This window comes from Macrobrachium rosenbergii, chromosome 50, assembly GCF_040412425.1.
Source record: "Macrobrachium rosenbergii isolate ZJJX-2024 chromosome 50, ASM4041242v1, whole genome shotgun sequence".
NCBI classification, from domain to species: Eukaryota; Metazoa; Arthropoda; class Malacostraca; order Decapoda; family Palaemonidae; genus Macrobrachium; species Macrobrachium rosenbergii.
In genome coordinates this window covers 39,423,054-39,435,215 of record NC_089790.1, presented here as the reverse complement: position 1 = coordinate 39,435,215, position 12,162 = coordinate 39,423,054, and the positions used below count along the sequence as shown (strand labels likewise).

Genomic DNA, 12,162 nt, shown 5'->3' with positions numbered 1-12,162 from the left:
AATCACCCAATAACAAACTGGTTTTCATTCAGATTTTATTTCAGAACCAATGAAAACAAGTCATTTATTTCACTAGCCTAATAATTTTCCTTTGATTATTTCAAATTTTACCCACGACTGATATGCGGCAAAATGTTTGTAATTCATATCATACGCACAATGGATGCCGCGTGTAATGGGTGTGAATTTTCACCGTATCAGTGCACCTAGACATTTTTCGAACAATATGACGCAGCCTTAACTTTTTTAAGAAGTCACAGAGTTCTTCCAATTTCTGTTACTTGCCCAAAGTGTTCCAAGCCCTGTACAGTACTTTAAGATAAGGTAAGAATTGTGGAGCTGTAATAGCAGTGTCTCTCTCTCAAGATTGAAAAAATAACAATTTTTAAAAGTAAATTGTATTTTTCCTTTTTCCTAACTATACAAACCCAAGGTCCTTTACATTAGGGATTACTTTCAGGTGTAGGCTGGAAACAGCCTTTGAACTTCAAACAAGGTGGTTAGGCAGTTAACTACTGTCCGGGAGGCGGGACTACCGCCTGCCCGGATGTAAACATTCCAATTTCCCTTTCGGCCCAGGTATCAGATTGAGGGGTGGCATGAGGTGGGCATAGTGTAATGGACCTCAGGTTTGTATAGTTAGGAAAAATACAATTTACTTTTAAAATTGTTATTTGTTCCGACACAATATACAAACCCTCGGTCCTTTACATTAGGAGACTTACTGATTGGAGGGAGGAATCTGATTAAGTCTCTATGAACTGACTGGAGTTCACCACCTTGTCTTCCCTTCCTGGTCGTGAGAGCAAGGAAGGGAAAAAACTGCCTCTGACAAAAGATTGGGTTGTTGGAAATGCAGGATCAGTTGTCAGACTTCTGGGTCCCTTTGCATGAAAGAGGAAGACGTCAGTTCATGCAAAGTAGGCTAGGAAGAATTTGACGTCGGATGACATAAAAGGCAAATACAAGCATTGGGTTTGTCTTACAGTCATGGTCTCCTTCCTCCCCTTGCAAGAGGAAGGAGTGGGGTTGCTTCTATCAACCTAAATGGAAGAAAGAACGGGAGCTCCCGTTATATGCTTACCTGCATCGACCGCCAGATCCAGCTTGTAACGGCACGTCCGTTCCCTGCCTGTGGGAAGAGAGCCAGGATGGGGAGAAGGAAGAGAGGCCAGTCACTCCACATTCATTCTCCCAATCACAACCGTACAACTTAGGTGAGACGCAACCTGTCCTGTTAGAGGAGCTGGGTAAGCTACACAACTTGTTGAGCAGCCACCACAGGACCCAAGGAAAAAGTGTCCAAGGACTTGTGTGCAACATCCCAGAGGTAGAAGGAAGTGAAGGTAGTCTGCTGGGACCACACTCCCGCCATCAGCACCTGTGCTACCGACATATTCTTCCGGAATGAGAGGGACGGACCAATGCTGCGGACCTCGTGAGCTCTCGGACGAAGCGTACCGGTGTCGTCTTCTCCTGCAGCAGAGAACGCTCTCCTTATCGTCTCACAAAGCCAGAAAGAGATGGTGTTCTTGGACACTTCTTTCTTGGTCGAGCCAGTACTAACGAAGAGTCATCGACACTCAGGCCGGAGGTGTCGAGTCCTCTTCAGATAGCGCCGCAGCACTCTAACAGGACACAGTAGCATCTTGTCTGGTTCATTACCTACAAAGTCCTCTAGGGGGGATCGTGAAGGACTCGAACCGTGCGCCAGGGACCGAAGGATTCTGAGTCTTCGCTATGAAATCCGGGATGAAATCGAGCGTAACTGATCCCCATCCCCTCGAGTGTTTAACATCAAAGGAAAGTCCGTGAAGTTCGCCAACTCTCTTCGCCGATGCCCTGGGTGGGCAAGACCTTTTGAAGCTTCTCATCAGTAGAGAGATCTCGAAAGAGGAAGAGATGTCTACTCCTTTCAGCCATAAGACTAGGCCGAGTGCGGCGCGGTAGCCTTTCACGACTGAAAAGGAGAAAAGCTTCTCTCCGGAGAAGGAAGACGAGGAAGTCCGCGACCTGCTGAACAGAGGCTCCGATCGGAGAGACACCCCTCTGACGACACCAACCACAGAAGACGGACCACTTTCCCTGGTATACCGCAGCAGAGGATCATCTGAGGTATCCTGCCATCTCTGTTGCTGTGCGACACGAAAAGCCTCTTGCTCGCAAGAGATGGTGGATAACCTCCAGCCGTGAAGACACAGGGAATGCACTGCCAGGTGGAACCGCTCTACGTGGGGTTGACGCAGCAGGTTGGGCCAGGGGGGAATCTCCCTCGGCGCCTCGGAGAGAAGAGCTAGCAGGTCCAGATACCAAACGGCCTGGGGCCATTTGGGTGCCACCAGAATCATTCTGAGATTCGGGGTGATCATCGCTCAGCTGATCACTCGGTGAATCAGACAGAATGGCAGGAAGGCGTACACGTCGAGGTTGTTCCATGGATGCTGGAACGCGTCCTCCACAGCGGCCCATGGGTCCGGCATGACAGAACAGAAGACCTGGAGCTTTCTGTTGTGCTGGGTGGCGAACAGATCGATGACTGGATCCCCCCACAGATCGAACAGCCTTTCCGCTATCTCCTGGTGGAGGGACCATTCGGTCCCTACCACCTGGTTCTGGCGGCTGAGCTTGTCTGCCACGACATTCCTCTTGCCTGGAATGTACCTGGCTGATAGCTCAACCTGGACCACTCATGCACCTGCATCGTCAACTGATGAAGCTGGTGGGACACCAGGCCCCCCTGCTTGTTGACGTATGCCACCAACATGGTATTGTCGCTCATCAGTATCACGGAGTGTCCTATCACTCGATCCTGGAACTCTTGGAGGGCCAGAAAGGCCGCCTTGAGTTCTAGGATGTTGATGTGAAGGTGCTTGTCGTCTCGGTGCCACACTCCCGAAGTCAGCAACTTCTCCAGGTGTGCGCCCCATCCCTCGGTCGATGCGTCTGAGAACAGAAGCATGTCCAGAGGGGGAGTATGCAGGGATACTCCTATCAAGAGGTCCTGTCGTCTGTCCACCAGCGAAGGTCCTCCCTCACTTCCTCGGAAAGAGGAATGAGGAAGGACTGGGGGTCTTGGGACTGGGAACAATACTCCTTTAGTCTCCACTGAAGAGACTGCAGGTGAAGACGCCCATGAGGTACTAGCTTCTCCAAGGACGACAGGTGACCGATGACGACTTGCCATTGCCGGGCTGGCTGCTCCTGTCGTGACAGGAACAGTTGTGCTGCCTGCCGGAACTTGCTGATACAAGAGTCCGAAGGAAAGACTTTCGCTGCCACCGCGTCTATCAGCATGCCCAGGTACTTTATCCTCTGTTTGAGTGTGAGATCTGACTTCTCGAGATTTACCACGATCCCTAGATCCTGGCAAAACTCGAGGAGCTGATCCCTGTCCTGTAGCAACTGTGAGCGAGAGCCCGCCAGGACTAGCCAGTCGTCGAGATACCTCAGTAGACGATCCCGTGCGCGAAGTGGGCCCAAGCTGACACAAGAGAGAAGACTCTCCTGAACACCTGGGAGCGGTCAAGAGCCCGAAACAAAGTGCCCTGAACAGGAAGACCGTCTCCCGAGGACAAAGCGGAGGTACTTTGTAGAGGATGGATGAATGGGTATTTGAAAATACGCATCCTTCAGGTCCACCGTAAGTAAGAAGTCGTTCTCCTGATGGAGGCCAGCGAGGACTGTGCTGTTTCCATCGTGAACCGAGTCTGGCAAACAAAACAGTTCAGGGAGAGAGGTCTATGACCGGTCTCCATCCCTGAGGCTTTCTCCACGAGAAAGACACAGCGGTAAAAGCCTGGGGACTGGTCCGACACGACTTCTACAGCACCCTTGCTCAGCATGGCTTGCACTTCTTGCTGTAGTGCGGTGTCCTTCGATGATCCTGGAACGTAGGTTTGGAGATGGACCGGAGAGTAGGTTAGGGGAGGCCAAGACTCGAAGGGTAGTAGATATCCCTCCCGAAGGACATCCACTATCCAGGTCTCGGCTTCATGTCGCTGCCATGTTGCCCAATGGCTCGACAGGCAGCCCCCCACCTTCGGCAGCTTTTGAGGGGGAACGCCGCCCCTAGCGTTTCCTCTTCTTCTTCTTCCCTTTGCCCCCTTTACCGGCTTGGAAAGTGGGCTGAAAAGGGCGGGAGGGACCCCCCTTCTCGAGGAAGAAGAAGGCTGGGTGTTTCCTTGGGTCCCCTTCGAAGACTGGGACTTCTTAGGGGCTGAGGAAGTGCCAGCCTGGCCCGAAGACCTGGCCGCAGTGGGATGAGAAGACCTGGAGGTCTTGGCCACTGCCTGGTGGACAAGCCGGTTGCTGTCATTGGCCTGGCGTTTGTCTACCACGGCATCCACCAGCTCTCTAGGGAAGAGAGAGGAGGAACTCAGCAACGGTCTATTCCAGAGGGCGATTGCTGATTCGGGACCTACAGACCTGGAGAAGCGAGAGAGAACGGCGTCTCTTCGTTTCAGAACCAGGTTTGCCCACAGGTTCGCAGTCTGGTGGGCGAGGTAGGAAAAGCCCTACCCCCAGACTGGCACAGTCTCTCAAAGGCGGAGTCCTCCCCAGGTACGATAGCGCCCGAGCCAGGAGACTGCTTGGAAGGCCGCCATGGCGGTGGCTTCCAGGGTTGCAGCTTCTTGCTGGGAGAGGGAGATACTCTCACCAGTAAGTTGTTGCAACATCAGACCCGGATCCAGACGAGTCAGGTCCGGGTCAACCTGCTTGGTCAGCAACGCCCCTCCAGCTGGAGTATAGAAGCGCTTCTGGCGAGGCAGAGGGTGGGGGGGAAAGAAGCTTGTCTGAGATGCTCGAACGAAGTGAGCTGTCTTGCCCAGACACAAGACTGTTCACTTGGTCGAGGACCCCCTCGGCAAGCGTGGACCACGGTAGCCCCACCGAAGCCTTGGGTTCCTTCTTAGGTCCCCAAAAGGATTCGAGGCACGATGGACGATCCACAGAAGAAGCCGTGGTCCCTTCCCTGAGGTCATTGTGCTGACGAATCAGCGCGATAACCTCTGCAAAAGTCCTCTGTATTTCAGGAGTGTCCGCATCCTGGGGCAAAGGACCCTCGAGTCCTTCCAGGGTGCTTTCCTCCCGATCTACTCTCCCTGCAGGAGGGAGAACCTCGGCAGACCCCCGTGATCCTTCCTGGACCACGCGGGCGTAAGACCTGGTCGAGCCAAGGACCGAGCCAGGTTCGTACGCCCACGAGGTAGAACTCTGGGAAGACAACTTGCCGGAGTTCTTCCTGTCCGACTCGTGCCCCCTGGAAGAAGCCGAAGGGGTGGAGGGGACAGGCGAGGAGGATCGGGCACTCCCACTGGCTTTGCTGGCAGAACCAACAGAGGCAGCGGGCCGGGAGCGGTCACCAACCCGTGGTGGTGATGGCAGCCCAGGTCGAGGAGACTGCTTTCGCCTAGGAGAAGCAATCTCCCGAGGAGAGCGGAGCGGCTCGCGAGAGCCGAGCCACGCGCTTGCCTCCCCAGAGCCAGGCTGACCGCGCGGACGTGGCCGGGGACTGGGAGGAGTCGAACGCGCGGCTGGCTGGCGCGAGCTTGCGCTGTCCTCTGGACGCGCCCCAGTCTTCTTTGAGGCCGTAGCCTCTCGGGAAGACTGAGCAGGGGACCTCTTCTCCACTCTCTCGTGTCTCGCCCCGAGGGGCCTGGCGCTATCTCGAGAACCTGACTTGGCACTCACAGGAGTGCCAGCAGGAAGAGCCGGGCACCTGCATGCCCGGCTCTTTCTCTCGCCCCACGTCCTGGTCCGTACGGCGAGGAGTTTCTCCCGTATCAGACTGGGGTACCCGGGTCTCCTTGGGGACCCAGGTACTCGGAGCAACTTGCGAACGAGTGTCCGATGCGGACTCGCTGGCCTTCGAAGCAGGTTTCTTAGGCACAGCGGGGGGGGTGTAGACCTTGGTCTGCACGCCCTTGGCTCCCGATGCGACTGACCCGGAGGCCAGGGCAGCGGTTCCCTGATCGATCAGGAAGAGCCGACGAGATCCCACTGCCTTCCCTGTGGAAGGAGGCAGACCCTTAGAAGCCTCGGTGCGAGGCTTCTTGGGGGGGAGAGGCAGGCTTCTTCTTCTTCAGCTGCGTAGCCTCGGAAGGAGAAGCAGAAGAGGCAGAAGAGGCAGCAGACAAAGACGATGACGATGATGAAGACGAAGACGAAGATGACGACACCTTCCTAGACCTCTTCTTCTTCTTCACCATCTGCCTCAGGATCGCTGTTAAGTCCCCAAACCAGGCGGGTGCAGTCGAAGACCCAGGAACAGCAGGAGGGGCTGCAGCAGAAGACACATCCCGGGAAGAGACCGCGGAGCTCGGGCCAGCACTTACCTGGGTGGGAGCAACCGCGCGTCGGCCAGGAACAAAAGTGGGCGAGGCCGGGAATGCAGGCGCCGCCCCTCCCGCATGGGTAGTCATGTCAGGCCGCGCCAGAGTCGATGGAATGGGAAGAGGAACAGACGAAGGGCCGGGCTGGAACGTGAAGCGAGGAACTGCGGTCGTGGACGAGCCAGGGTCAGCGATGGGGGCAGCGACAGTCACGTACGGGAAGGATGACATCACCATGTAGGCGGGGCCTGCTCGCATGAATGGGGCCAGGAAGCCAGGCGGCAGCGGTACTGTGTGTTGCACGGCAGGGGAAGCCGAGACCTGGGTATCCAGGTGCGAGGCTACCGACACCGGGAGCTGCGCAAACCTGGACATGGTGACGGTTGTTGTAGTGGCTGTCGCTGCCGAGTGAGTGGTTACTGAAGTGGTGGAGAGATGAGGTGCCAGTCCCTCCAGTGACGTGCCAGGTAGGCCCAGGTGTAGCCAGGTTGAGGCCGAGTCCGTAGCCTGGCTATCCAGCCCGAGACCTGAAGCAAAAGTCGGGTTAGAGCGGGAAGCCTCCACTTGCTCGGGAGGAAAAAACTCCCCTCCAGAACAGGAAGAGACCTCCGAGAGGATGTCCCGGTCCAACTCTCCTCCACACCCTTCCACAAACAATGAAACGAAAGAGGAAGGGGAGGGGGAGTCCTCACCCAAGGGAGAAGGAGCAAGAAGGGGAAGCTCGCCGGGAGGGAGAAACAAACCCAACACATTCATCACCAACGGAGTCGTCGGGGGCGTATTTCCCTCAGACAACTCCTTGGTAGGCTTACGACTGTAACATCTCCTCCCCTCGAACTTCCTCCATTGCTCGGGGGACCAAGAGCAACACTCACTGCAGGGAGCGTCGCGCGAACACACACACCCCCTGCAAGATGGGCAGAGAGCGTGTGGGTCCGGATCGAAGCTCAATCGAAAAAGAGTTACATTTTTTCCCTCCCACCCCGGGACATACATGCTGGGAATCGGAAGGCTTGGTTGGTTTATCCATGATCAAAACAAAAAAGTAAGTTTTCCCACCAAAATGATGAAAAAGAAGAGCAGTCAGGCAGAGAGCAACGAAGAACAATGTCCGTGCGCTACGACGGCCGAAAGGAAATTGGAATGTTTACATCCGGGCAGGCGGTACCCCCGCCTCCCGGACAGTAGTTAACTGCCTAACCACCTTGTTTGAGGTTCAATGGCCGTTTTCAGCCTATGCCTGAAAGTAATCCCTAATGTAAAGGACCGAGGGTTTGTATATTGTGTCGGAACAAAGGAAAGGTTTGTGGGTATTCTGTTAGTGACTTTAAGGGAACCTGTCTTGAAGGAATTCATTTTCCTCAATGGAAGTTAGTTTTATTATAGGCTTGCTTATGTGAGTGGCTCTCAAAAACATAATGTACACGATATGAAATTGTAACCAACAATTTTGAAAAGAGCTCAACAAATTACGACTTAAAAGGTAAGACAATACCTGGCCCCCTCCATAGCTAACACGGCAAAATTGTAACCAGTGAACAACCCTCAGTTACGTGGTGTTATTTTTTATTGGCAACTTGTAATATTTTACCTGCTATTGGATGTTCTGCAAGTGTCGTAAGCCTACGTGTTAGCCTACTTTGATCTGTGCAGGGCAAACATATTTTATCGATGTTTTCTTGGCATTTTCAATCATTCCATTCTAGATTTCAGCCAGAATTCATTCGTTTTCTGTACTTTTCTCACACAGGCCAGTACTCTGTACTTGAGAAGTGAGAGGTTTGAAAACTTGACAACGAATGATTTCCGGTTGAAATCTTGCATGGGACGATTGAAAACAGCAAGAAAACAGTCGAAAAAATATGTCTGTCACATGGAATTGGAGTTCGGATTGGAAACGAACTTTTACCACGCCGACCACTGCTGCAGTGCCGAGCCTGGCTAGCCTGTGCTTGCAAGATACTGAAGCTTTTGAATGAACTCTCAAATGAGCCTACCTCCGAGACTACACTGTTTCAAGTGCTAAATATAAGTTATTTTGGTAGAACTATCTAGTAGCTCCGTGGCCGCGACTGCCTTCTAACTCAACTTTTTCTACAGTTTTTTGGTTGCTAATTATGACTTTACCTTTAATTTTTGGCGCTCGAGTGTAATTAACCCACAATTAACCCCTGAAGTCCATCCAACAAGGGGTTTCCATACGCGATCTTCACAAGACAGAGCACGGGCAAGTCTGTTTCAAAAGGTTCATATCCTGTCCGGCAAGTGCAATAACTGGTTAATGTATGTGTGCCTAACCTCCCGGGGCCAGTACTAAACATGGCGAAGGGACATTCCATTTGGCCGACAACAAACAGATGCACTGCCAGTATTAGAAGCCCTAAAAGTGTAGAAAAAAACCAGTTGAAAAGGTAAAAATAGGCGCGGAGCTAATATATAGAATTACCGTTATTTTTGCTAAATATAAGTTACCTTTTACTCTGAAGACATTCTTTAAAAACTGGGGCAGCCTAGAATGCAGAAGAAGGGATCATGAATTACTGGGGGGGATCATGAGAGGGGAAAAGGCCCCCCCGCCCAGGTTAGGACACGGCGTCCAAGGGTAGGTTGGATAAAGATAAGTCTGGTTAGGTTAGCCCTGACCCCCTACTCTGCATTCGCTCCAAAAACTTCAAAAAGTCAACTTCAATGAAGCTTTGCACCTACCGACAGGCTGCCTTTCAGCAATGAGTTCTTGCACCAGAAAACCTTTCCAGGAAGGACTTCAAAGACTAATGTAATATCCTGTACTTTCCTTTGCACAACAACTACAAAAACATCGACGTACGTGTAGATAGTAAGTCGAATAGTTTACGCAACGTCGCAACCGGCATCAGTAGTCGTAGTAGCCGGAATATTTATTTGAAACGGCTCTCTTGTGTGCACCGTTTTGCCTTCTCTGCTTGTTTGAGAGTAGGCCTATTTTCTCTGTGATGTTTCAATTAGTTTCCCATAAAACAATTTAACAAACATTTGGTATATTTTCCGTTTAATATTTTCCCGTAGTTTAGCTCTAGCTCAGGCTCTGGCGTGCTGAGTATAGTTATGTCATCTATATATATATATATATATATATATATATATATATATATATATATATATATATATATATATATATATATATATATATATATATATATATATATATATACACACACACACACACACACTGGTGATGGTTCGGACATTTTTTTATTATTTCTCTCTCGAAATCAGAGTTTAAGGAGCAGTGATATCCTTGGCATGTCAATGTGTAGCTTCATCATCCAATGTGGTGAAACTTTAAAGTTTTAGGCCCACATTCGGTACGATTTCATTCAACCTTAAGCCCTCCTGCCCTAGCTTTGAATGAGACCAAGTTACAGTGCTGAGGAGTTTACTAACTTAGTTAAATGTACCATGAAGTCAAGAAACATTATATTCTTTTTCCAACAAAGTGCAGTTGAGAAACAATCAACTATATTTCCTGCACCAATTCTTTTTGGGTGATGCCACACGGGTTCACAAATACGCATTTAAAAGTTTAACACATATAATTAATATTTAAAGGACACAACAATCATCCAAGTTACATTAAGAAGCAAGAAAACATTAACATATTACTGCAAACAATTGACAAAAACGTTACGTTACTTCGATAGAGGAAAACATAAATGGCCAAAAAAAGGGGGGATTTCAGAATATTCTTATGAAGAAATTACTGCAATGGCGACGACAGTTCACGAGGTGATGGGGCTGGATTTTACGAGAATTTCTTCTACAACTTGCCTTTCTGGAGTTTGCTGCGAAACAGGCAGAGCTTCATGTTCTCACCCTGGAAGAAAACTCGGGAGGAGTATATTGGATAGCACAGTTGTCACATCTACAAAACTACAGGGTTACGTAACAAACCATCAACTAGAACACAAACATTAAGTTGTTTAATCGTAACCCAACATACAAAAAAAAAGGGGGTTTCGTCCAGAAGGCAAGCTTAAACTACTGGCATGTGCCCTTACAACAAGAAAATAACATATACATTCTCCACAGGAAGAAGTTTGACAACACTGCAATCAGACGTCATTTAATTTTATAGAGATGGATAAAATTTGCGAAAAGGGTGTTTTACTACTTTAAATATTAATGTACTAATTTATACAAACTCATTGCTATAGTTAATATAATAAAAACTTCTTCTGTGGAGCAAAACAATCACATCAACGTATTTTCATAGAAACTGGGAAATACATCAAAAATAAGTATTCAAGAAAACTAGGAAATTTTATTCAAGGGAATAAATGGCAATTTTTGACATTCTCCCCAAGAAAGAATCATAATTAGAAGTAATCACAACTGCACCCAGGAGCGAATTCAATTGAATAACGCTATGCAGCTGTGACCATCTTAACACATCAAAAATTTAAATCAAATATACATTTTAGAGTACATCCATAGAAATTAAATCCTTTCCTCTCTCTTGATCACAGCGGATTGCTGCTGCACGCCGAGGTCTAGTACCACTCAGAGGCACACTATCTGGCTCCTGAGTTACGACACTATCAAATTCCCTCTCAGGTAATTCCAGAAGTACGAGCTTTGTGATTGATCTCATGTATAGTTTATTATTCACTCTCACTTCTACAGACCTAATCACACCATCAGACGATGGAAACAGCTGGGTAACCTTACCCAATGAGAGGAGGGATCTATAGCCTTTCCCCAGATGATCTTCTAAGTCTACCATCACTATGTCCCCAACTTTCACATTTGCAGAGAGATAATCACTAGAATTAAAATGTCTTTCTCTCAAGGACACTAAATAGTCTCTTTTCCAAGAGTTCTCAAATTTTCTAAGCACTGATGATAATCTAAAATATTGTTCTCTAAGATCACTTGAACTCATGAAATCTGGGTCATCAGTTGCTGAATTGTTAAGAGGAGGGAAATACAAACATTTCGCCCATAAAGTAACATGGAGGAGTCAAAGCCTCACAATCTCGATCAGAGGAGAGATAAGTCAGTGGTCGAGAATTTATCACAGCTTGAAACTCAACAAGTAGAGTTCTCAACTCTTCAAAGGATACACGTTTGTGATATAAGGCTTTGGACAAACATCCCTTTAGAACACCAATAAGGCGTTCATAAAAGCCTCCAGACCAGGGGGCTCGCGGTGTAATGAATTTCCAATTAACACAATTTCCTTCAAGGTATGACTTTACCTCTGGTTCATCCATAATTTCCTTCAGGAAATTATTAAATCCAACAAAATTCCTACCATTGTCAGATATAATCAGACTCGGCAGAGAATGATATGCTACACAAAGCGTCGAAAAAGCCAGTAGGAAATCGGAAGCAGTCATGGAATGAGTCAATTCAAAATGAACTGCCCTGCTCGTAGTACAGGTAAATAGACATATAAAGACCTTCTCCTCCAAGCCAGTCTCATGATCAAAAACATTAATAGCACCAGTATAATCAACTCCTACTGATTGGAAAGATCTATCATATCTCACTCTTTCTGTGGGTAATGGTGGAGGAGGAGGCAAACACAACCGTTTCTTGGTTAACTTCTGACACAAAACACACTTTGACAGAATCGATTTGATAACTTGTCGTGCTTTCGGTACCCAAAAGTTTCTCTCAACAATACCAGTACAGAATTGACACCACAATGGTGATGATGTCTATGCAAATGTTCAACTATCAACACTGTTAAATAACTTCTGGAAGGCAATAACATTGGGCACTGAGTATCATAAGACATGGAAGCGTTTTTCATGCGACCCTGAGACCTAATTAGATTTTCCTCATC

At 48.9% G+C, this 12,162-nt stretch overlaps 1 protein-coding gene across 2 annotated transcripts in view; it reads right to left on the bottom strand.

The window, feature by feature from the left end:
• The window catches only part of LOC136832844 (glutathione S-transferase theta-1-like), a 201,444-nt gene extending 192,163 nt beyond the window's left edge, over positions 1-9,281 (bottom strand). The window contains exon 1 of one of the 2 annotated variants that reach the window (XM_067094502.1): positions 9,039-9,281. The gene's annotated coding sequence lies outside the window, so the exon portion shown is untranslated. The remainder of the gene's footprint in view (positions 1-9,038) is intronic. The other variant, XM_067094503.1, reaches the window with a different exon arrangement.
• Positions 9,282-12,162: the final 2,881 nt, after the last annotated feature.